Source organism: Haliotis cracherodii, unplaced genomic scaffold (assembly GCF_022045235.1).
Source record: "Haliotis cracherodii isolate W230 unplaced genomic scaffold, xgHalCrac1.p SCAF_4, whole genome shotgun sequence".
Lineage (NCBI taxonomy): Eukaryota > Metazoa > Mollusca > Gastropoda > Lepetellida > Haliotidae > Haliotis > Haliotis cracherodii.
Window position 1 is genome coordinate 66,980,502 of NW_027266297.1, and position 24,564 is coordinate 67,005,065.

A 24,564-nucleotide genomic window follows, 5' to 3' on the forward strand; every position below is an offset into this window, starting at 1 on the left:
ACTCCACCATCTTAGAACACACACTGCTTGTACATTAATAACACAGAGAATGTTATATACAGCTGCTCATCACTTGTTTCACTGTTAATGAGATTTTTTTCTAAATGCCACTATTGTATTGGTGGAGGATGCTGCTGTCTTACGTACACACTGTTATGAATTTGAGGACGAAAGCCATGTTATATACAATTGTACTCTTTATGCGGGTCGGCGGGAAATGTCTTTTCCAAAGACAGTTAACCATCATCATTTTTGTTCAGAAAGATTTTGCAAGTTCTAATGTACATGTACGTGTTCTCGACAAAAGAAAGCATCAATTAAGTATGTCTATGATAAAAATGTATTTTGTGTAATGGGTCAATTGGCCTTTCTACAAATAAATATGTTTGTCTGTCTGTCTGTCTGGGAATCGTTTTGAACTGTACATTTACACATAATGCTAACTTTCATTGATTGATCCAACAATCGAACAATTTTCATTCAGTCCTATGCTTGAGAGGTAGATCTTCTGATATTCAATTTGTTTTTGTGAATGTTCCCAATGCGTCGAACACAGATGTGTTTCATTCGTGTTCATCCATTTGTTATAGCAAACAATTTGTGAGATGTCTTCAAATAGCTTCCTACCTCTCGTCCATGGTTTCATCTTTCCAAACAAGTGGTGAGCTTGGTATCTACTTCTTTCAAAATATTTGAAATTTGGTCTCTCAGACGTATGATATCTCCAACACCTTTTCATGACGTCAAACATGGCGAAAGGGGGTTGAAATTGTGGACGTGGCATAGCGCACGTACAAAATGTTGCAGTATTAGAAGTAACCATTTCCGACATATGCAGAGCTATATGATTTAGGGGTGGTAATGTTGACTTGACATTAATAGGGTATAGAAACATTCTGAGGGTGAAGAGTTCCCACAACAGTAAGTATTATGAAGTGCAAACTTCCTTTTACCACAGGCCACTGCTTTTTGCAGTTCTGGGCCCCCTTGCACAAAGCGATCTTAGCGCTACAACTGTTGTAAGCCTATGTTAAAGTATGGGAGTTACGATCATCTTAGCGTTAAGATCGCTTTGTGCAAGTGGGTCCTGGTGACCGTGAGAAGTAAAAAATTACCAAATTTACGATGGACGATTTCAGTACTATTCCATTTTTGGTATTCCTGCACCATATATTAATATTCCCGTTTTTGTTTGCAGACGATATCATTCTAATCGCAGAGTAGTTATGAACAGGATTAGCATAGTCTTATGGAAAAGGATATTAAACCTTTCTCTTATTCTCTATTCAAGGTATCATTTGGTACAGAGTTGTATGTTTGCTGTGTGACCGTACACTGAGTGTGGCTCTTGCTCGGTTTAGCATCCACTATGTGTTGAAACTGGGAGATACGCCAATATCCCACGCAACAGAAGAATATGTTGTGTTTGTAAGGCTGGGTATGTGGAGACTGAGTATCATTTTTTGTTAGTTTGCTCCGGTTATAACAAGTAACGGGTGGACCACTTACCACAGAAATATTGGAATATCCGACCAAACAAAAATTTAATTTCATTATGTCTACAACTAATTGTAAATTAATTAACCGTCTAGCTACATTTGTATCTCTATCAATCAAGCGATGTCACTTCGTAGTACATTATTGTCAGAACAATAAGATCTGTGTACATCACGTCCTTTGTAATACAAATGTAACTATGGGCCAATGACCTACACTTACGAAATAAACCGAACTGAAACCTACCATAGTTTTTGCTTGCTTGCCCACATTAAGTTTTACAAGCCTTAGTCCAAATAAATTTTATAAGTGAAATAAGTCCCACAGATTTATAGGCATTAACTGTTTCATAAATTCACCATTGTAAAACCATTTCTATTTTTTTTACAAGGGGCCTCCCATTCTACCATTCTAATTTTACTCTTCGCGTATTAATATCCATACCCCATTTACAGGAATATAAATATAATTCATCCATACATTTTTTTGTAACTTTAAAACACTATCTGCAACAGGTATTAAGCCGTCGGCAAACAAAAGGGCAATTATATTTAACATTTCCTCTGAGATAAAAACACCATCATGGATTTTTTTTTAAAAACATATAACTAATTCGTTGATAAACAAAGAACATATTACTGGACTAAGAGTACAACCTTGTCTCACCCCACATGAACTATCAAATAATCAGTCAATTACTTTACCATGATCGTATGTTATAGTTGCTTTAACATCATTGTACATACTCTGGATAATACACACAAAAAACTTGCGGTGAATACAATTTTGCAATGAAATATACATTAACCTACACCTATTAACCATATCAAATTACTTTCGTTTGTATACGAGCTTGTAAAATGAAAATGTTATCAAAAGTGGAATGATCTTTCTTAACACCGCCCTTGATATTCACCAATTATGACTTGGTTATAAAAGAAGCAATCTACTCTTTGTTCAAACTATAAGGAAACATTTTACCAATTATTTTGAGAGGTGATATACCACGAATGTTAGTAGGATCACTTTTATTTACGAATTGAACGTCTTTGATAATATACAACATAAGCCGAAAATATGTCAACATCAACATAATTTTATTCTCTGAACAAATGGACAAATAATGTTTGCCCTTAATCTTATCTTCCAAAAAGCTAACGGTAGAGTGAATATTAATATAACATGACCCGATGCACTGAGGCGAGGTCATCCTTCAAGGGCGTATTTATACATTACGTCATAAAAATATGTGAAGAGGTGTATTTCAAGTTGAACGTGAGCACGAGGACGGATTTTACTTACTGCTGTTAAATGTGAAGTTTATGGAACAGTTATGGAAAACACCCCGAGGTATGAACCCTCCCTTGGCACTACTTTGCTCAGGTGGGGTTTCTTGTCACCTGAGATGGATCTACTGTATGACCTGATGCTAGCTTCATTTCTATGCCCTGACAAGTACATGATTTGGCTAGTGCTTGAATGGCAGTTGCACGAATTCAGTGAGGTGTATAGACCCGGCTGAGACCTGCTTCCTTGAAATTGGGCGAATGATCAAACCAAGTTGACGATCCGACATGGGCTTACTCGAGTACCACACAGGGTCATTTACCATGGCACTTGATTTGGGAATGCAAAACAACTTTTCTGCATTTGGGGAATTTTTGACATGAGAAGTTTCAAGATTGCGACAGGACACTGTGACGTACCAGAAGCATACATGTGTTTGTCGGTAGTGTTGTTTTCTGGGTCATCGAAAACCACCTGTGTGTTTTTTTGGATTGTGTCGTGTGAAATTGCGGCATATTCGCGATCCTCGTCATCAAAATGAAATTCAAAAGAACCAGGTCTCAACTGAGAGGGAAATTCTAGGCCACGTGAAACAGAATGAAAGCTTTATACAGAACACAGAGTGGACTCTCGTGTGACATATAATCTTGATTTTGTTGTCATATCGTCATTGCCAATAATTGGCTTATGTTGTTTTGGCATAAATTGACCTTCACGGACACTGGACCTTTTGAATTTTCCACTGAGAAGGTCATTGGCACGTTGGAATTCTTTTTCCATTACTATGTCCATGTGGCGACCCAACAGAAGGATATTTCTGTTGAGGGCAGCTCTCATATTCTTCATCGTGTTTCTATGGTACCCATCGGACACTGGACCCTTACCATCCTTCCTCATGTGCCGCCGCGTCTCGGCATAGAATGCACGGAGATGGTCGGCCAACTCAGAAACCGGAATTGTAATCCAGTCTACGGATATTTTTCTCGTCTCCGATGACCAATCTGTAAAACAGGTAGGCAAGCTCTTTTCAGTATTTATAGTAAATATAAGTTTTATTCTTTCCTTTTTAATGTCTTTTTTGTTTAACACTAGACTAATTAATTTTAGTTGGCTTACCATCGAACATTTCCAAAGCCCATTTAGTGTTTATCATTGTTGATTTGCTGTGCCCTCTGTTTCTCTAAATCTTGGAGGTTTTCTTCCGACACAATAGTAACTCGGGTTTTAGGTTGGGGTTGATCACTAGCAGTCGCTTTGATCTCAGTGTCGGCGGCCACATCTGAGGGGGGCTACAACCTTGTTGCCAGTCACAATTGTCTTGATGCTAGATTCCTCAGTCATTTCCGAAAACAATGCATCAAGGTCAATATCGCTCAAAAAATCGATTTCGTTCAACTCAGTAGTTTTGCAGATTTCAGTTTCTTCACTTGCGTAACTAGTTTTCACAGATAGCCATTCCATATCAAAATCAACGTAATGACAATCCATTTTGTTTCATGTAGCAGACGACAACAAACACCAGTACCAAAGTATTTATTTATTTTGAAGTCAGATTAAATGTTACAAGACCAGACAAAAATACTATAATTAATTTCAATGCCGATAAATGCAGGTATTAAAAAGGAAAAATAAAATAGAAAAAAAGAGTTCATTATAAACACCGATTGAGAGTTCGGGGAAACCCCAGAAAGTAGTTCCGGCAAAAGTTCACACGATCAATTCGCAAAAAGTTGTCCACATCGTATGAACTTAGCTGTCCGTTCACAGGTGTGTGAACTCCAAATATCAGATCACGTGACGACCCATTCAGATAATCAGCATGAAAGAAACAGTATAAACTTAAAATGTATGAAATTATTTAGGAATTGACTTTCACTTTGTGTGAGTTCATTGGAGTATGAACCTTTATAGAGTGGGGGCCAAACTGTCGCAAGCTCCGACGTTCATACAATGTTTGGTCCTCACTCTATGAAGGTTCATACTCCAATAAACTCACACAAAGTAAAAGTCAATTCTTATAATTCTTTATATCACTAGTTTTACCTCAAATGACGTAGTCCTTGATTTATACACAATTATATTTAGTACTTGTGACTTAATGTTCACATTGACATCCATACAACAACCAGCTGTATCGCGGAATAAAATAGTTCCTCAAACCGTAAGGTGACATGACTCATGTATGCTCAACAGGGACAAATTTGGTTTCTTTAGAACAAATGTACTCAAATAATATCCTTATTAGATGAGAAAGGTCTGTTAAGAACTACCTCAGTCACAATGACAGCGTGTCGTAATACATTTACATCAAGTACAAGACGTCAAAATGGCCGACACGATAAAAGTGACGGGAGATATTTCCGAAGTTGTTGATGATCCTGAGAAGAATGACTGCACGCAGAAGCAGAAGTCACATATGACATCACTGTCATACATGATCTCAACTGACTTCGTAACAGGAACCAATTTCCACATTCAATGTAGATATGGAGATTTAGAAGGTGATTGCAAGCTCAGTGTTTGACGGGAGCCTCTGACAGTTGCCTATCTGTAGAGTCACGCTCGCGCATCTGGGTTCCTTCAGTCTGTAAAATAAAACATGATAACCAACTGAGAACAGGATATGGCTACGTTCATCCTCAAATACATAACAGTGTGTACGTAAGACAGCAGCATCCTCCACCAATACAATAGTGTCATTTAGAAAAAAATCTCTTTAACAGTGAAACAAGTGATGAGCAGCTGTATAAAACATTCTCTGTGTTATTAATGTACAAGCAGTGCGTGTTCTAAGATGGTGGAGTGAATTTGGTATTGCAACTACCGATCAGGTCTCAGCAATCTTCTCGACAGCACCAAGCAACACCCAGGAAGGCTTACCATACGCCTTGGCTCCAATGACCTCTATGTCAAAGTTGGAACCTGTGTGACAACATTCTGAGGGGCCTAGTGTAAAGTCGTTTTCGCCTCCCTCACTCCACTGATATGGCACTGCGTGATTCCACGTAGCGTATGGCGAGGGGCCAACGACGTGCGCAAGGTCGAAACTATGGTGGCCGAGGGGGAACATCGCTTTCTCGCTCTATCGCTTTCTCGCGGTATATCCCCCTTGGCCACTATATGGGTCGCATGTGTTATATGTTTCTTTACGATAAAAAGTATATACGTAAAACAACATTAATGAATTGTTAAACCCGACCTCAGTGGGCGGTAGGTTTTAATCATGAAAGAGAGCTGACATGTTTCCAGTCACATATATACATATGTATATGATATGTGATATGAGGTGACATTGGGTTTAACGTCTTATCGATTATTGATACTTATATAGCGACGTGCATGTACGTGTGTGTGTTTGTCTGGCTGCTTGTACTAGTCCGGACTGATGCCGATTTATAGTGCTAGCTGACTGAGATATCATGCCGCAGTTTAACATGAATACCCCACTCAGACACAGTATACTGACTCCGAGCCGACCAGTCCTTGTTTTAGCCCCTTAATGCCGAGCGCCAGCGTCTTTTGGTATGACGCGGCCGGGGATCGAACCCCGGACCTTACGCTCTCCGGGCGGACGCTCTACCACTTGACCACGGAGGCGGTCGTATATGATAAATTTTTCCACTACCTACTTAAACATAATTTAACAGTTGAGACATAGGTGTTTTTTATAACAATCAACGTCTTTCTGCGTGAAAAAAAAAAGAATTTGATTGATTTATGGCCTTATTTAGGAGTTTTATTGGATTCCCCGCCCCCAGGCCAAGTTATCAAACAAATAGCTAACACCGCTCATTAGCGCTGAGTAGTGCGTACTTCCTAAAAAACAATAGTGTTTTCCTAACAACAACGCTTAAATCAATGTTTAGTCTGTTTGCGGAGTAGATGTCATCAAAGTGGAAGTCCTCACCCAAGCGATGGTAATACTACCGGATGTCCATTATGTAATTTCCTGTTTTTGGATGACATATTGTTCTCAGTAACTGTAATGTGGACATAGATAGTTGATTGGTTTTATATTCAAGTTGGTATGTTGGTGAGGCCGTCTTATCAACAGTCATTTCTGAGACATAAATGCAAAGTATTTTTAATTAAGTCTACTCTATTTTTTTGCATTTATAATTACCTTTAACATTGATTTAAAGATTTACAGTACATACTATTCTAAAGAAGTTAAAAAACACCCGATTCTTTCATATAACTATGGTTAGTCATTAGACATCTTATAATTACTTTCGATCAAACTGTCTTCAGGAATAAAATCTAATCTTAAGTGCATGTAAAATATAGTTTAACTTTCCCGCTAGGAGACTAGATATCCGATTATAGTATAGACTCAGGCAGGAATATACATATTTATGTAACAATTCTCTATCCATTTAAACTGTATGGTTAACAATTGTGCGTTCTGATGTGATTAATGTGGTGATCTACTACATTTTTACACAGACGATGAGTCGGACACACACACACACACACACACACACACACACACACACATACATACATACATACGTATTTTTTACAAAACTATACTTAAGATATGTATAAAATATTACAATGATAGCTGATTAAATACATGTAGTAATGCATTTCATATAGTTATGAACTTTAACTGTGTGGCCAGACTAATTATTATGTCTCTCCATATGTGTAGTTTACACAAGTACACATATCAACTGTGGTAACACCACAGCGATGGGACAGTGGGGTTGCCCAGTGGTTAAAGCATTCGATCGTCAACCCGAAGACCCAGTTCGATTCCCCACATGGGTACAATGTGTGAAGCCCATTTCTGGTGTTCCCCGTGATATTACTGGATTATTGTTAAAAGCGATTTGAAACCATTCTCGCTCACTCACTCACAGCGGTGTTATCAAATTACTATATGCAAGTACATATATTTGTAGATTTGCACAAGACAAGAAACACAATTCAAGTTAAACATACATCAAATGTCAAAAAGAATATTTACGGACAACCTTATGACACACTGTAACATCATATACTACCGAACATTTTATAGAACACCCACAATTATAAGATTGTATTTTTGCAAAACAATCAGCCATGACTAATTAACCATAGTCCTCTAAGCTTCTTTTGAAAAGTATATATTTAGATTTTAACCAGATTTATTAAGAGTGTATTGACATGATTCGGCGTGATGGTCACATTCAGCTGAATAGGGCCATAAATCAATCAATTACATTTTACTGATATAAAATCACACACGTCTGTACAGTTAAATTATGTTTTAAGTAAATAGTGAGAAATGTTCTACATTCCCTACCAATTGCAGCAGATATCACATGCGGCCCCTATAGTGATCAAGAGGGGATATTGCTTAACCACGAGAAAGCGAGAAAGCGATGTCCCCTCTCTGCAACCATACGAAAGAGCAGGGAAGAAGCTCAATCGTCAGATTGTCAATCGCGTGAAAGAACTCAAAACGTCCAGTGGTAAGGCACGACCACGTTGATCGACATGCTGACAGGGTGAACCTCAGAGACAATTTATAGGTGCAAGCACGCATACCATCTTCATAGGGAGTGTTATGCAAGTTGAGACAAAGCAATGCAGGAAGTATATAAATAATCCCAAAGAGGGGAGACCAACATATGTTGTGGATGAGAGCAGCCTAGTAGCCCTGGTGGCCTGGTTTTGGTGTTCATATCTTCGAGCAAAAACAACATCTCCAGCATAGCCTTAACTCTTGCCAAGCTTCACTATACTAACACCACGGGAGTTATCTCCCTTTATTTATGGTGGCCGACTCGTCCATCAACAACTTGGCCTTTCTCCCGACACATTTACCTTATGTTGTCATTCGCTGTCACACAGTATTTATTTCAACAGTCGTTTAAGTCACACCAGTGATCTCTTAACACCAAAATTAATACATTCCCATCAACACCACAGGTCTGTCAATTACCATGTGCTGAACGACTTTCTCTTGTATATAATCCTGTCAGTGCAACACTCACTGGTCACCTGATATACACTTAGTGAATTTCCATTGACCTATCTTAGCGCTTGACTAAAACTAACAAAAGATTGACCGACAGGTTAATTTCTGGATTTTTCCATGAATGTTTTCGCTATGAAAATATTATTTTGTTTACTGACAAAGATTGACAGAAATATCATATAATTCAATAAGAAACCTTTATTTAAGTGGCATCTGTGCATTACTTAAGCATTCGTCAGTTTATGCATCCTCTGTATGGTCAAAGTATTACTAACATGAGGATGTCTAAAGTCGTTCATATTCAAAAGATGTTGTTTAAGTTTTCCAAATTTGATACGTCAGTGTAAAAAATGATATCCTTTTTTTACTTGTATCATATCTTTCCGTGTAGTAATTTTTCGGGTGAAAATTTGACTTTCCTTTGCATGTGTTTGTGTCGGATGCCACTGACGGGGCAGGGTACACTCACCTTATTGAAATTACAGTTGGTATCATCATCAGTTGATAGTGATTCATAAACACATACTCTTATATATTATAGGCGGAATTGTACAATCGATTTTGGCAAAGATTTCTTATGACTATGGAAAGGGTCTTGTCGTTTATATTTGCAAGTGTTCCTCGGTGAAACATCATAAAGTGTCATAACGTTTTTAAATGATTGTAAATATATCAATTTTGAATTGTTAAAATGTTATGTTCCATGTTAAAATTGTAAAATATGCAGGAATCTAATATGAAGGGTTACTTTATTTATAATGTGTTTATGTGAAGGCATTTTATGAAGCTGTATCTACAGCAGCTGATACAGACCATCACATATTCCTCTTCCGGTTCTCTCCTCCCAAGGTACTTTCTCACATAGAGAGGGTTAACACCATCCATATTTCCACCTGCAGGATTAACATAGTTTTTAGTAAGTAGTGACAGGTATAGTATATATACTGTCCATCTTGGATCTTCTGCTTGTTTAAAACTATTAAAAAATCGTAAGTATCGAATGCATTGAATTCGAAAGAAGTTTGGCAAACGAAAGTGGAATGACAAAGTGTATTGCCTATGTTAAAATTGTCATCTTCCTGTTGCCAGACTGAGAGCAACTCAGTATATGAAATGAATTATTTTCAGTATGAAATGGCGAAGATGAATATGATATTGACGAATGGATTGTAATCACTTATTTACTTTCAAAGATGCTAGTACCTTCATGAAGCAAATATGATGAGTGAGTGAGTGAGTTGGGTTTAACGCCGCTGTTAACAGTATTCCAGTTATATCATGGCGTGTCAGCTTAATGTGGGAGGAAAGCCCGAAGTGATGCAGATCTCAGAGGTATACCGCTTCGGTGAAACCCAAGAGCACGGGTATGGTGCTGACAAACCTAGAAACATAATAGGGGCGAACCTGGATTCGAATATACAATCATAGGTTTCTGGCGTGCCCAAGGGACGCAACTCTGCACAGCGAATCGCGGCGCCTTAGACGACTGGGCCACCCGTGCCCCCCAAATATGATGAGTCAACTGTGTCTTCATTGTCACAACATAATTATAAAATGCCTCTAAAGGATATATATTATGTCGTTTAATTGTCATTTACCTGTGGCCAGACTGAGAGCAACCCCCACCACGAGCACGATGAGAAATCCAAAACACTGGTACAGAGTGTAGGAGAGGCTGTAGAAGGCATCCAGGCCTGACCTACATTAAGGTAGAAAAGAAAGTTTGGTTTATAATATTATAGCAATAAGTTCATTTATTATTCGCCAGATTCAATTCAATGGCAATGACACTACATTAATATGACCCCAGTCAATGGATCACTGTGCACACGATTTTCATTCTTAGCTCACCAGGGAGTATACCACAGGTGCCGGTGAGGCGCTAGAAGGTCACATTACCTACTCTCAATAGTCGAGCTGTCGAAAAACCATCCAACTGCTATAAACAAGCAACGTTGCTTTACTTCATCGCTCCTGTGACATGTGCGTTGTACACATGACCAAGCGGCACCACATAAATTAGAAGGTGGCGATTGGAACTAATCGAAGAGCATATCGAAAAATGATTGAATAAAACATAAGTTTGAAAGTGGTGTTTAATGGAGTAAGAAATTGAGGTCTGACATTGATCATTAAGAGATCCATACGTTACCCTGTAAATTGCTGGAGATTGTGATTTGTTGAGTTCGGGCTCATCTCGGTAATGTTAGTCATTGAATATGACAGGGAGGGATGTCCACTTGGGCAGTGATCTGTTGGAGCAGGAGGGAGAAGGGGCGTCTGCCTCACCCCTGGGAAACACTGGCACCAACCACCAGCCACGTCAGGAAGCTGAGCCCAGTCAGCAGTGCAAGAATTGCACTCTGTGGAGAGAGGGTGGTATGAAACAGGCATAAATTGAAACATCTCATTATCTCAATGCAAAAATAGTTTAAGCTTATTTTGTGTGTTCCTTTATAAGGTTGATAGATTGTTAGGTTGCATAATAATTTTCTCCTAAAGTCAGTCATGAAGATCTCGGTGATGATAGGGAAGAGGGGAGATCCCAAAGAGAAGCTGAACTACAAGATCAGAAAATTCATAGAAGCCATCAATGGTGTTAGAGTCTTTATCAAAATGTCGCCTCAATTGAAATAAAGAATAATTGAATAATGATTTAGCCTTGTTCATCCCACTGACAAAGCTACTCAAATAAATATGGCGTGGTGGGGTAGACTAGTGGTTAAAACGTTCGCTCGTCACGCCGAAGACCCAAGTTCGATTCCCGACTTGGCTACAATGTGTGAAGCCCATTTCTGGTGTGCCCCTCCGTGATATTGCTGGTATATTGCTAAAAGCGGCGTAAAACCATACTCACTCACTCACTCAGCTAAGCTTACACACTCCACATTAAAGTTCACATCCTTCATCTTTAAACAGCCCATAATAGACCACACATTACAAAAACACACATGACAGTCTTCTGTTATTGTTACATTCCTCATGGAATCAACTGAAAATATGTAATAAAACACAACAGTGTGCATACCAATGATTACCATAGAGCAACATTTACTTGTACCTTTATCCGATTTGAGATACTTGGTAATAATTAATACCTGCGTAATAACATTTCCGAAACGTCTATAAAGAGGTTAACATCCACACTGTCAAAGATTAATTATTGACATGAATCGTGTTATCATTTGTAGGAATAATGTTATAAAAATATTGATAATAGTTCAGTTGAATGTTTTATTATATGAGACTATTTTCTCTATTGTACTCTACACTTATGTATAGAAAAATATATGTGCAATCTTGACATACTCTTGTATTGACAAAGGGGAAGAGAGCCCCGAGGTAGAACAAGCTGCTTACTGGTCCAGCGGTCACTGAGGAGGCACTGTAATAAATCTGAAACAAAGAGGCACTTATTAGCACTCCACGAGTCATTAATCAGAATGGTATGCTTAACTCTGCTTACAGCGATACGTTTCTGTTACACACTTGCTTGGCGGCTTGTGAGAGGACAGTTCAGGAGATGCGAAGTGATATGTTTACTACTTTTGTGAAATTCCCGAGCCCTGGCAAAAAATGGAAAACCACTCGAAAAAACACAAAAATGTCAAATACGTATTAGCAGCACAAAGTTATATTGTGCTTTTGAACACAAGGAAGAAAGCACCTGAAGGATGGACGTTGATCCCACGTGGGAGACAAGCAGGGCCAGACAACAGACCAGAACTCCCCATGTCAATACTGAAGGAGAAAGAATAATGAAGACATTGTACAGACCATGTAAACGTGGGTGTGTTCTGGTTGGGTGTGTGACAACAAACCCTCACGGTCTCCCAATTCTAATAAATGGTGCAGAAATATACACGGCCTGACATTCGCTGTACATGAGCTGAACTTGAGTGTAACATCCCGCGGCAGTGAGGACGATTTCTTAAACAGTAGTGATATGTATATATTTAAGTCAGTATGATATTGTCGGTATTCTCTATATCTATGTATTATATGGGAAAATATATAAATAAAAGAATAATGAGGACATTATGCAAACCATGTAAACGTGGGGAATGGTGTGTCCTTGTTGAGCGTGTGACAACAAACCCTCAAGGTCTCCCAATTCTATTGTATGATGCTGTATGATAAATAAGGCAATACGATTTTTTCCGTATTCTCTTTATCTATATATATTGTATATTGAGTCACATTAAAAACTTCACATTTTTAAAAGTAATTCCATATATGATATACAACGGACAAATGTATCAGAGAAGGTAATTTTTAATCATTAATGTCCAAAGAGGGATTTTAATTAACGGTTGTCACCATAATTTGTTCCGAGCACCTACGGCATTTATTTGTCTGATGATCCTTTTGTGAAGCATACCAAGACTCAAATGACTGTCAACCATGCGAAGCACCATAATAAATCAGCCCTGACTCAAAGAGAGGCTATTTGAACGACCACTGCATCGAGTTTCTATGCAGGGTGCTGAGAAGTGAAGAATCCTTCATTTGGCTGAATCGGCTGGCCTGAAAAGTGAAACAGATGGCTTTCTGTTTGCCGCTCAGGACCAGTCACTTCCCACTCGAAACCACGCATCAATGAGTGATTTGGTATCAAATGGCAATATGAAATGAAGATAATGCATTGAGTTTAATGAGACTGTTCAACACATGCCAAGCTTTAAGACAAACATAGTATCTTAAGTGACATGATAGAGTGGCTGTTATTACCGTCTTTGTCATACTTGTGGTTTGGACACAGAAATCAATCCATGGTATGACCCAGAATGTGTGGAGGGCGTCATGGAACATTATCAGTAAAAATTCTTTGGAATAGACTCGTATACAGCCTCTGACCTGTCAATGCCAAGAAACATGATCTTGTCCTTTTTGAAAGATTCCTAGGAAATTATATATACTGAACAACAAAGGTTCCTGTGATATTAAATAAGATTTAATGCAAAGTTGTGTTCTTTACCAAATCTGAAACTATTTTGGTTTGCAACAGATAAAAGACTCCTGTGAGTGTTCAAATGGTTTAATTTTCCATTCTGACATCAGAAAATGCGTTATTTCATTAAAAAAATCATGAACATGCCAAAATGTCAATTAACAAATCAATAGCGTGTGTGTCCACCTCTGGTTGCGACGCAAGCAACACATCTTTGTCTCATGGAATGGACCAGGCGCCGTACAAAGCCCTGTGGGATAACTGTCCATATCTGCTGGAGCATGCTGAAGCATGTTTTCCTGGAGTGTCTGCGGAACACTTGGTTGACGTCGAAGGCGCCGATCCATCTCATTCCACATGTGCTCGATTGGTGAGAGATCAGGCGAGCAAACCGGCCAGGGGACGATATTCCCGTTGTTTTGTTGAAGGGAATCCTGAACAAGTCGAGCAATATGAGGCCTGGCGTTGTCATGTTGAAAGGTAATGCTTGGGCCATGATGACGGTAGAACAACAAGGCCGATGATCTCGTCGCGGTAGCGCTGTCCGTTGATATTTCCCTCTACCACTATCAAACGGGTCCTTTGTCTTGCTGTAATCCCAGCCCACACCATAACGCTGCCGCCCCCGAACCGATCTTCTTCACTGACTCAGTGATTGACGTAACGTTCACCTCGACGTCGGTACACTCGAATCCGCCCATTGTTGTGGCTGAGGCGAAAACGAGACTCGTCAGTGAATAGAACTTGTCCCCGCTGCATGGCCGTCCAGCGTAGACGCTGTCTGCACCACTGTAGGCGTCTGGCTGTCTTCTGGTGACAATCCCTGCACATCTGTGTCGACGACGTACGGTTTGTGAAGATATTCGTCAAAAGCCAAAGATGTCTTTTTGCAGTCACTGTTGCTTGCTGGAATTGATTTCGTAGGTGTGGTTGTTCGAATCCAGTTGTCGTGTCAATTATTGGTTACGCGTGGCCTGCCACTCAGAGGATGGTCTCTGACTGCATGCGTCTGTTGCTAACGTTGCCATAAACACCAAATGGTGTTTCTGTGGACGTTAAATTGTCTTGCAACACCACTTTGACTCGATTCTGCTTCAAGCATACCAGTGGCTCACAGACGCTCATTTTCGGACAGGCGTGTTGTTTCGTAATGTTGAATAATTGCGTAATGTTGTTGTTTTTCTGAGTGGTTGTTGTCAGCACGATGCTAAACCATGCATATACATGTTTTTATACCCATTTTAGGGTAGTGAAATGCATGGGTCTTGCTTTAAAGTCAACTTTTGCATGGAATGCATGCTTTTCTGTAGCAGTTGTGTTTTTTGTGTCTTGATTCCATACATGTATTACAATATTGAAAACCAAACTTTACTTGTTTGAAAAATACACTAAAATATTGGTGTCACAGAAACTTTTGTTGTTGAGTATATGTCATTGAGTTCACTAATGTGATTGACAAGATTCCGGAAAAACATGGCAAATGTACCTCGCCTACGATATGTCAAGCTTGCATCCCAAGTACTAAGTTGTCCGACTCCCCATTGTTCTCGGTGCCTAAGGTTTGGTACCACCCAATCTGTTGACTGACATTGAGAGAGTAACCGGGTTTGCTGCCATGAAGACAGCCCTTCTGACAAACTGGGTAATGCAGAAGCCTGCATTTTGGGGTAGTCATCATTCTCCAAAAAGGTCTTGGTGGGTTCGATTATGCAGCGCTTTCTGGGCTGCGTGTAGAGGGGACAAGGGGCCCTGAGCTGAAGACGATGCCAGGATCAAACGAACCCTGTATCCTGCTATTGTTTATTTCAGTCGGCATAATAGTCCATTTGTATTGTGCTTTTTCTTTGCTGGATGTCATGCTCAAAGCTCATAATTACCCCTGAAAATGGACCAGGGTGCACTCGGCATTTTATGTTCAACTCCCTGGGAAGTATACAACCCAAGCTGTATGTGAAGCGCTGGGAGGGAAACAGCCACGTTGTGACTAGATTTCATACGTTAAATGTTCATAACCTCATCAGTATTGGTGAGTTACCTTTTAACGTTAACGTCACTTCACACTATTTTAAATTTTGAAGGCAAAGGGAACTAGCGATAAATAGAATTAATTTATTTTGTCATTCAAGACTGTTCATAATTTAATTTCCCCACACGTGCTTATCTCATCAAGCAAACATTATTCCAGTCGGGACATAAACTTGATATGAAACGTCACGGTAATGTACAATTATGTACACAGTATGGTTTAAATGAATAGACCTACATTAGATTGCATCTGGTTTTGTTTACATTTGTGATCAATCAACCAAAAAAGTCAAATTTGGCGTATTAACCAATCACATTCCATGCAAGTGTTATGACACACGTGTTTCTCTACAGTTTATTATTATGCCTATTAAGCAGTAACACGATGGTAATATTAAATATTATAACACGTGAGCAAATACAATATACCATTTCCATTTACTGCTGATATACCTTGGCAATATTTTGCAAAATAGGTAGGCAAGGCAAGTCAAATTACACAAGCCACGTTATCTTGTTTTACCTGCTATCTTTGCGATAAACAATTGCCGAACGTCTGACATTTGAGGAGCACGGGGCTTGATAAAGTCCTCCCATGTTATGTTCGCTAGAGCAGATACACCTGATGATAATGAGCTGTAATCAAATCAGTTTGAAATCGTTAATTACAGTCCAAATATCCAGTTGACCTATTTCATATACATGTTTACTTCAACATTATCAATAGATATACTTTATGGATAGGCATAGGTTGAGACCAAACTGACCTGAGAGATGCACTGAAGAGTGCTGCAAGAAACAGTCCCGGCATTCCTGGCAAGTTCCGGAAAATGTCGAGCATCATGAAGGGTAATACCTTAAGTGTGAATAGTATGTGACATGGGATCACATCAAATTCTTATGTCACATTTATACCGTCACAACGTACAAGAAATGACTCGTCACACTACTACGTCATCATTAATTTCTGTTTGCTTTAACTGTCACGGAATACAAAACAATGCACAAAATTACGTACGAGTATATATCACTAATGTGTGATTGTACCTGATCGAGATTGCTGATCTGATTGGATGCCATAGGATCACATCTCTTGTTGTCATAGTAACCATATGCCAGAAGACCACTGATGACCGAAAGGACTCCAAACGCAGGTGAGCAGAACAGTCCAAGTAACATCGCCCTGAACAACATTCATTCTTTATTCTGCTTCACACACACATTAGCACTGATGCAAAGTTTTGTTAAGGCCACTAAAGGATTGAAGGTAACTGTTCGAAAGAATAAGCAAAACACAACCTGTAGTAAAATAAGGATTCGATTATTTCTTCCCGTGATGACTCTCAAATAGTAATTTCAACAGGATGTTTCATATCAGCCATATATTACCTTTAAAATAACATCTATATTGTACTGTTTGAAGATGTGAATAAAATTTCAATCTTGCCTTCTAGCCTGAGTGAGTGACTTTGTCGATGTTATGCGCTGAAGATATGCGGGTTTAAAGAGCCAACCAAATCCACAGAACACCCTGGCTACGCCCACGTTCCATACAGTATGGCGGATAGTCGGGTCAAGGTCAAATCTAAAGACATGTGAGATATCTCGAGATGAAAAAAGAATGTACCATCTAATATATATATATATATATATATATATATATATATATATATATATATATATATATATATATATATATATGTATATAAACCCAAGCTGCTGTAAAACAAACGAAGTTATACAACTGACAAGCTCTCTCCTGAACAACTGTCTCAAGTAATGTGTACTCACATGAATGTCAGTCTTCCTCCATCCATTACCCTGGTCCAGATTTCCTGGATTCCCCCACTGTCAATTGTCCCCTGTCATCAAATGTTACAGATCAGTTATTAATTGCAAATCCTATCCTATTTGAAATACTAAGAATAAGATTACATTTCTCTAGATTACAGCATCTTGTATGCAACATTCTTAGACACTTTTACCTACATTAACTTCAAAGAATTACCTCCCTTTCTATTTTTTTGTGAGGTATTGTTTTCAATATAATGAATATCCATGACATGACACAGCAAGTTTATTGTCTTTAATTATATTGTTTATCATTTATTGTCTACCATCACATGCCATCAGAAAAATACCTTTCAGATAAACGACTCGGTTTATTTTGCGTGTTTGTTGTTTGACGCCCCACTCAGCAATATTCCATCAATACAACGGCGGTCTGTAAATAATCGAGTCTGGACCAGACAATCCAGACATTCATATATCAACAGAGTCAGCGGGCCTGGCCACCCGATCCCATTAGTCGCATCTCTCGACAAACATGGAATGCTTAAGACCAACTCTAATCCAGATCTTCACAGGTAAATGGACTATGTAAATATTTGTTAGAAGACCCGTGAAGATCCGGGGTAGAATAGGTCTTCAGCAACCTATGCATGTTGTAAAAGGCGACTATGCTTGTTGTAAGAGGTGACTAACGCGATCGGCTGGTCAGGTTCGCTGACCAGGTTGATGCATGTCATCGTATTCGAACTGCGTGGATCGATGTCCATGATGTCAAGCACTGGATTGTCTGATCCAGACTTGATTAATTACTGTATATTAACCAAACGGTATTGACATTTTCGCCAAATTTTCACTTACTCTTCTGAAAGTTAATATTGTCAAAAACTACATTTCAATCCAACTGAATCCAGCCCAAAAAAATATCCGGAGGATATTCGAAATCAATGGGGTCGGATCGGTAACAACACTATCAACTGTCAAACACAAATGGATGTAGGTCTTAGAAATACATCAGTGCTGTGCAATATTCCTCACCTTGATTATCATGGCTAGCATTCCGATATACATTAGTATATACTGGAGGACATCCGTCCAAATCACAGCTTTGAGACCACCCTGCGCAGCAATCGTTCGGATAACTTAACAAGGCATGTCTTTGTGACATAATCAAGAGGTATGCATATTTAACGTCTTATTGATATTCAATTTATTGTACACGAGGTGCCTGTGACCTCTAATTATTGTGAATAACACGCTGTCGAACTAGAATGGCACATTTGGTCAAGCATTGCAAAAAATATCTCTAATGGGCAAAATCAATCAAGCAAATGACATCCCATCGGATATATCAAATGTTGGTAAAGCATTTGGTATTCACAACATGAAGTATTGGGTTTTTTTCATTAACAATATCCGGTTTTCAAAAGAAGGTGTGATAACTCACAACAGTAGTATAGAGAACAGCTGCTGATGATGTGACTAAGATCGACCAGGTCATAGAGAAGCCGGTCACTGGAAATACACAACAAATATATTGTTACATAAAATGTGCTGGTAATTCGAAAAGATAACGTAAACGTTTGATGATTTAGTGTGTTTTTCAGTTAGACCCTCATCTCATCTCACCACAACTCACCTCACCTCACCTCATCTCATCTAATCTCATCTCATCTATCTCATCTCAACTATCTCATCTCATCATCCCAACTCATCATCTCAACTCATCTCATCTCATTTATCTCATCTCATCTCAACTATCTCATCTCATCTATCTCAACTCATCATCTCAACTCATCTCATCTCATTTATCTCATCTCATCTATCTCATCTCATCTAAACTATCTCATCTCATCTATCTCAACTCATCTCAACTCATCTCATCTCATCATCTCAACTCATCTTATCATCTCAACTCATCTCGTCTCATCTATCACATGTCATCATTTCAACTCTTCATCTCAAATCATCGTCTTAACTCATCTCATCTCATCTATCTCAACTCATCTCATCTCATCTATCTCATCTCATCTCATCTCATCATCTCAACTCATCTTATCATCTCAACTCATCTCGTCTCATCTATCACATGTCATCATTTCAACTCTTCATCTCAAATCATCGTCTTAACTCATCTCATCTCATCTATTTCAACTCATCTCATCTCATCTATCTCATCTATCTCATTTATCTCATCTCATCTATCTCATCTCAACTCATCTCATCTATCTCATCTCACCTAACTTCATGATGATGTGACTGAGAACGACTAGGTCAAAGGGAAGCCTGTCGCTGGAGAAACACTAAAACTATATTGTAACATAAAATGTGTTACATTTGTGCTTGTTATTCGAATCGAAAACGTTAACGTTTTGATGATGATTAAGTGTGTTTTTATAAAGTTTTCAATAAAGGTTTTACCATAAGAGGCCTGGTTAAGTTCTCCCAGGATCTTCATAGTAGACTTTCATCACATCACATCTAATCTCATCTCATCTCATGTTGTGCTATGGCCTTTAGATCGAGCTTTCAGAATATTCTTACTCGCAGGATTTTAGGCCAAATTGAGACTTAGTTTTCTCTGGATTTTAGGTGGATTCAGGTAAAGTGCACATAGATAATATATGTGAGGTACAAATGTGATGATGGTATGGTTAAGCTTATAGGTCTGTGGTTTAACACAGCAGCAATGAGATTGATGACACAACATCACCATCAGTTTTGACCTGAAACTATGACACGCATGAGTTACTGAGGTACAACTTTGACCCAGAATCGGCATGGAAAGGTGTTGGGAGCAGTACGTGTGGTACATGTGCGGTACGGTTTTGATGCAAGGATCTTACAGATGTGGTACATTTATGGTACAAATGCAATGAAAAGATGGTACATGTGTAGTGCAACTGTCAACCTTGGATGGAACGGGTGTGGCAAAATATGCAGGTTTGCTCAATATGGTTGCGGTTGAGGTGAGGTTCATGCATGACACAGATGAGGTCATTACCAGCCTGCAATGCGATGCCTTGTCCAAACAGGATGATGCTCAAATAGAAAAGCTGAAAATGTAAAAACGGTAATGAGGGACTAAATATATTCTAACGAGAAAAAATATCCGTGTTTTATATGAAATTCAATAAAATATATCAAATTCTGAAATGAATGAATACAGCTTTGAATACATACTCATGAAAGCATCTCCTTGATTCACAATTTGCACGGACAGATATGAGAGGGAAAGGGCTGTTGGAGTTGTAAGGATCAATTGCTGGTTTAGAAAATGATCCTTAAATAGGCTAAACCTCACCACCGTAATGTGTTGGATAGACCACAAGAAAAGCATATGAACCCCACGAACCTGTACCTCACGAATACTGACCTCCCCGCACGGCTGCTTGAATTGCTCGTCAACTCAAACTGAGATGCATCCGCACAAGCCAGTGGTCACTTCGGAACTCAATTCTATTAGAAGTGGAATATTAAGGGTGATTCTTTAACTTTCCTTTTTGCTTTGCAAAGAGGAAGGTAACCATCCTGGACCACCTCAGCACAGATCTCCAACAGAGTTATTGACCATCTTGAGGAATGTTAGGCCTATATGGACTTAGGGGTGCAGGTCAGGGACAAACCCTACGATGCCCACATCAAGGAAAACGGACGGAGTACAAATGTAGACTTTAGAAAAGCTGGAGTTCACGGCTGATCTCATGAACGCCCACAATAAAGTCAAAGCCACAATTTTTTATGCTATACCCGTCCTTTCGTAATCTTTTGGTGTTGTTGATTGGACAAAACAAGAAATTCACGTTTTTGATACCCTCACGTGAAAAATCATGTCAGACAATAAATACCACAACCCTCGCTCTTCCCTCAATCGCTTTTATTTACCAAATATGATGGGATGGCGTGGTTAGAATAAAATAGAATTGCATTGTGCACTTTTGCACATATTTATTTGTCTGATGATACTTTAGTGAAGCATATCAAGTCTCAAATGACTGTCAACCACGAGCAGCACCATATTAAATCAGCCCTGACTCACAGAGAGGCTATTTGAACGACCACTGCATCGAGTTTCTGTTCAGGGTGCTAAGAAGTGAAGCAACCACGCATAATCCTTTATGTGGATGAAGTCGGCTGGCCTGAAAAGTGAAACAGAAGGCTTTCTGTTTGCTGCTCAGGACCAGACACTTCCCACTTGAAACAACGGATTAGTGAGTGATTTGGCATAAATGGCAACTTGAAAAGAAGATAATACATTGAGTTTAATGAGACTGTTCAACACATGCCCAGCTTTTAGACAAACACAGTATTCTAAGTGACATGATGGTGTGGCTTTTATTACCGTCTTCGCCATACTTGTGGTTTTGACACAGAAATCAATCAATCCATGGCATGATCCAGAATGTGTGGAGGGCGTCATGGAACATTATAGCTAAAATGGATAGAATTATCATTAAACCGCCCGCATGTTATCAGAAATGTGCGGGCCACTGTAACTTGATAATGCCCTCATATTGTTTGACGACGAGCCATTATCACGCCCGTTGTTATGTGACGTCATAGGGTAGAGAAAATGACGTCACGTATTATAGTGACGTCATCTGGTTTGTTCTTTGACGTTTCCATATTTGTCAAATGTGGTAAGTGACATTCGCGTTGATTGCAGTAAATGTTTCAAAACCAATGATGTTGTTTCTCTTTATTTGATAAAAAATTCCATCCCTTTTAGCTATAATAACGGTAACGCTCTTTTTCAGGTCATTATCATTTGCAGAAGCCCTCGGTCTTTTCAACTGCCCTCCTTCGTCGGGCAGTTAATGGAAGACCTCGGGCTTCTGCAAATGATAATGCCCTGAAAAACAGCGTTACCCTCATATTATCAGTATAAATTCTTTGGAATAGACTCGTATACAGCCTCTGACCTGTCCAGCCCAACAAATATGATCTTGTCCTTTTTGAAAGAATACTAGGAAATTATATATGTCATTGAGTTCTCTCTCCCTTTTGATACTAATGTGATTGACAAGATTCAGGAAAAACATGACAAATGTACCTCGCCTACGAAATGTCACGCTTGCATCCCAAGTACCAAGTTGTCTGACTCCCCATTGTTCTCGGTGCCTTAGGTTTGGTACCTCCCAATCTCTTGACTGACATTGGGGGGCACGGGTGGCCCAGTCGTCTAAGGCGCCGCGATTCGCTGTGCAGAGTTGCGTCCCTTGGGCACGCAAGAAACCTATGAGTGTGGGTTCGAATCCCGCTTCGCCCAGATTATGTTTCTAGGTTTGTCAGCACCATACCCGTGCACGTGGGTTTCACCGAAGTGGTAAACGTCTGAGACCTGCCTCACTTCGTGCTTTCCTCCCACTTTAAGCTGACACGCCGTGATATAACTGGAATACTGTTAAAAGCGGCGTTAAACCCAACTCACTCACTCACTCACTTGACTGACATTGAGAGGGTACCCGGGTTTGTTGTCAGGAATACAGCCCTTCGGATAATCTGAGTCTTTACATACTCCGAAAGGTTCTTGGTGGTCCAAATTGCTGTCTGGGCTTCATGTAGAGGGGGCAAGGGCCTAACCAGCCTGATTGTGCCAGGATTATACAAACCCTCTTTGCTGCATTTATCTTTTATGATATGTAATTAATAATGATAATAATAATGATAAATCACAGAACCAACTTGTCAATAACTATTATCATCATGCCATAACTTTGCCCCAGTCCTGAGCGATATGATCAATGTTTTCGTGTTATAGGCATCGATTATTTCACTGTCTGTATAATGGAGTCTTACGTTCTCAACACACGCCAGTACAGTCAAAATGATGCGCAGAGCTCGGGATTTGAAGCGGCCTTCAAGGAACTGAAAAACAATTTATAAAACAAAAATCGTTTCATATGTATGTCAGTAAACTCCGATCATAAAAGGCTTTTTACAATTTATGCATACTTAGTCAGCCAAATATCAATGAACATGATGAAAGAGATACAGCAATCATTACTACGACAATGATCTATTTTTTTATCTTGAATATCGATCATTTAAGCTCATGAGTACTTATGATTAGGGATGTGGATTTTAGTTTGGAATATCACAACTGCACCAAGGAGAGACCTAAGGCGCCTGTCATAATCGTATGTAACAGCCACTAATGGCCATGAAAGAGACAGATCAATGAAACTACGACAAACAGAGTCACATTTCTATTTCTCTATACTTTTTGCATTATTATCTCCAGTTGCTTCGGATTTACTTCTTTTAAATGCTCGTTCAGATGGGACAACAAATTAATGGCTCAACTACAAGTCACCTACTATGGCGTCACCATAATGTTTCAGCTACAAAAAACGTTCAAGCGTTACCTGGAATGGGCTAGAGATATTGAGTCTCTTCAGAAGGGGCAACAACAGGTATAATTCCAGAAGGTTTCCCACGGAGAAGGCTATCTCACTGAGAAACCACATGATGCCGTGGCCGTACGCCTCTGCTGACGCTCCAAGCATGGTAATCGACGACGTGAACGTCGCCATCAACGACAACGCTATGGGGATGAAAGTCATTGAGCGTCCAGCCAGAAAGTATTCCTCCAGTCTGCCATGTTTGCCGACTATGGCTTGATATATGCCAATACTCACCGAGACAGCCACCATGACACCAAACACTGTGTAGTCCCACTTTCCAAACGCATGAGACTCCATTGAGGCGGGGAGCAAATGTTTCTAACCTAAATGTATATTGAGATAAAGTAGAGGCCCTAATAATAATTCTTTAATATGAATGACTTACATCAGTGACTTGGTTGTCAGTGGCTTGAAATTAGCTGTTTAATACCAACAGAAACAGATACCTACGATGTTTCAGTTCATATCAATGGCAAATTGGACAAAAAAATGATTCAGCCATGATCAGAAATATCTCCCGCTTCCTAAGTTGACAGTGAACCCAATCATAAGACTCGACTGCATAAATAATAACAGAGTGACTGGGTATTCCAATGGGCAAAAATGTCTTGCAGATGAAAATGGAGAAATTTGTCCTACAG

General features: G+C 39.3%; 1 pseudogene; it reads right to left on the bottom strand.

Annotated features, from left to right (window-relative positions):
- Window positions 1-5,611: 5,611 nt before the first annotated feature.
- Window positions 5,612-24,229, bottom strand: LOC139479617 (sodium-coupled monocarboxylate transporter 1-like; annotated as a pseudogene).
- Window positions 24,230-24,564: the final 335 nt, after the last annotated feature.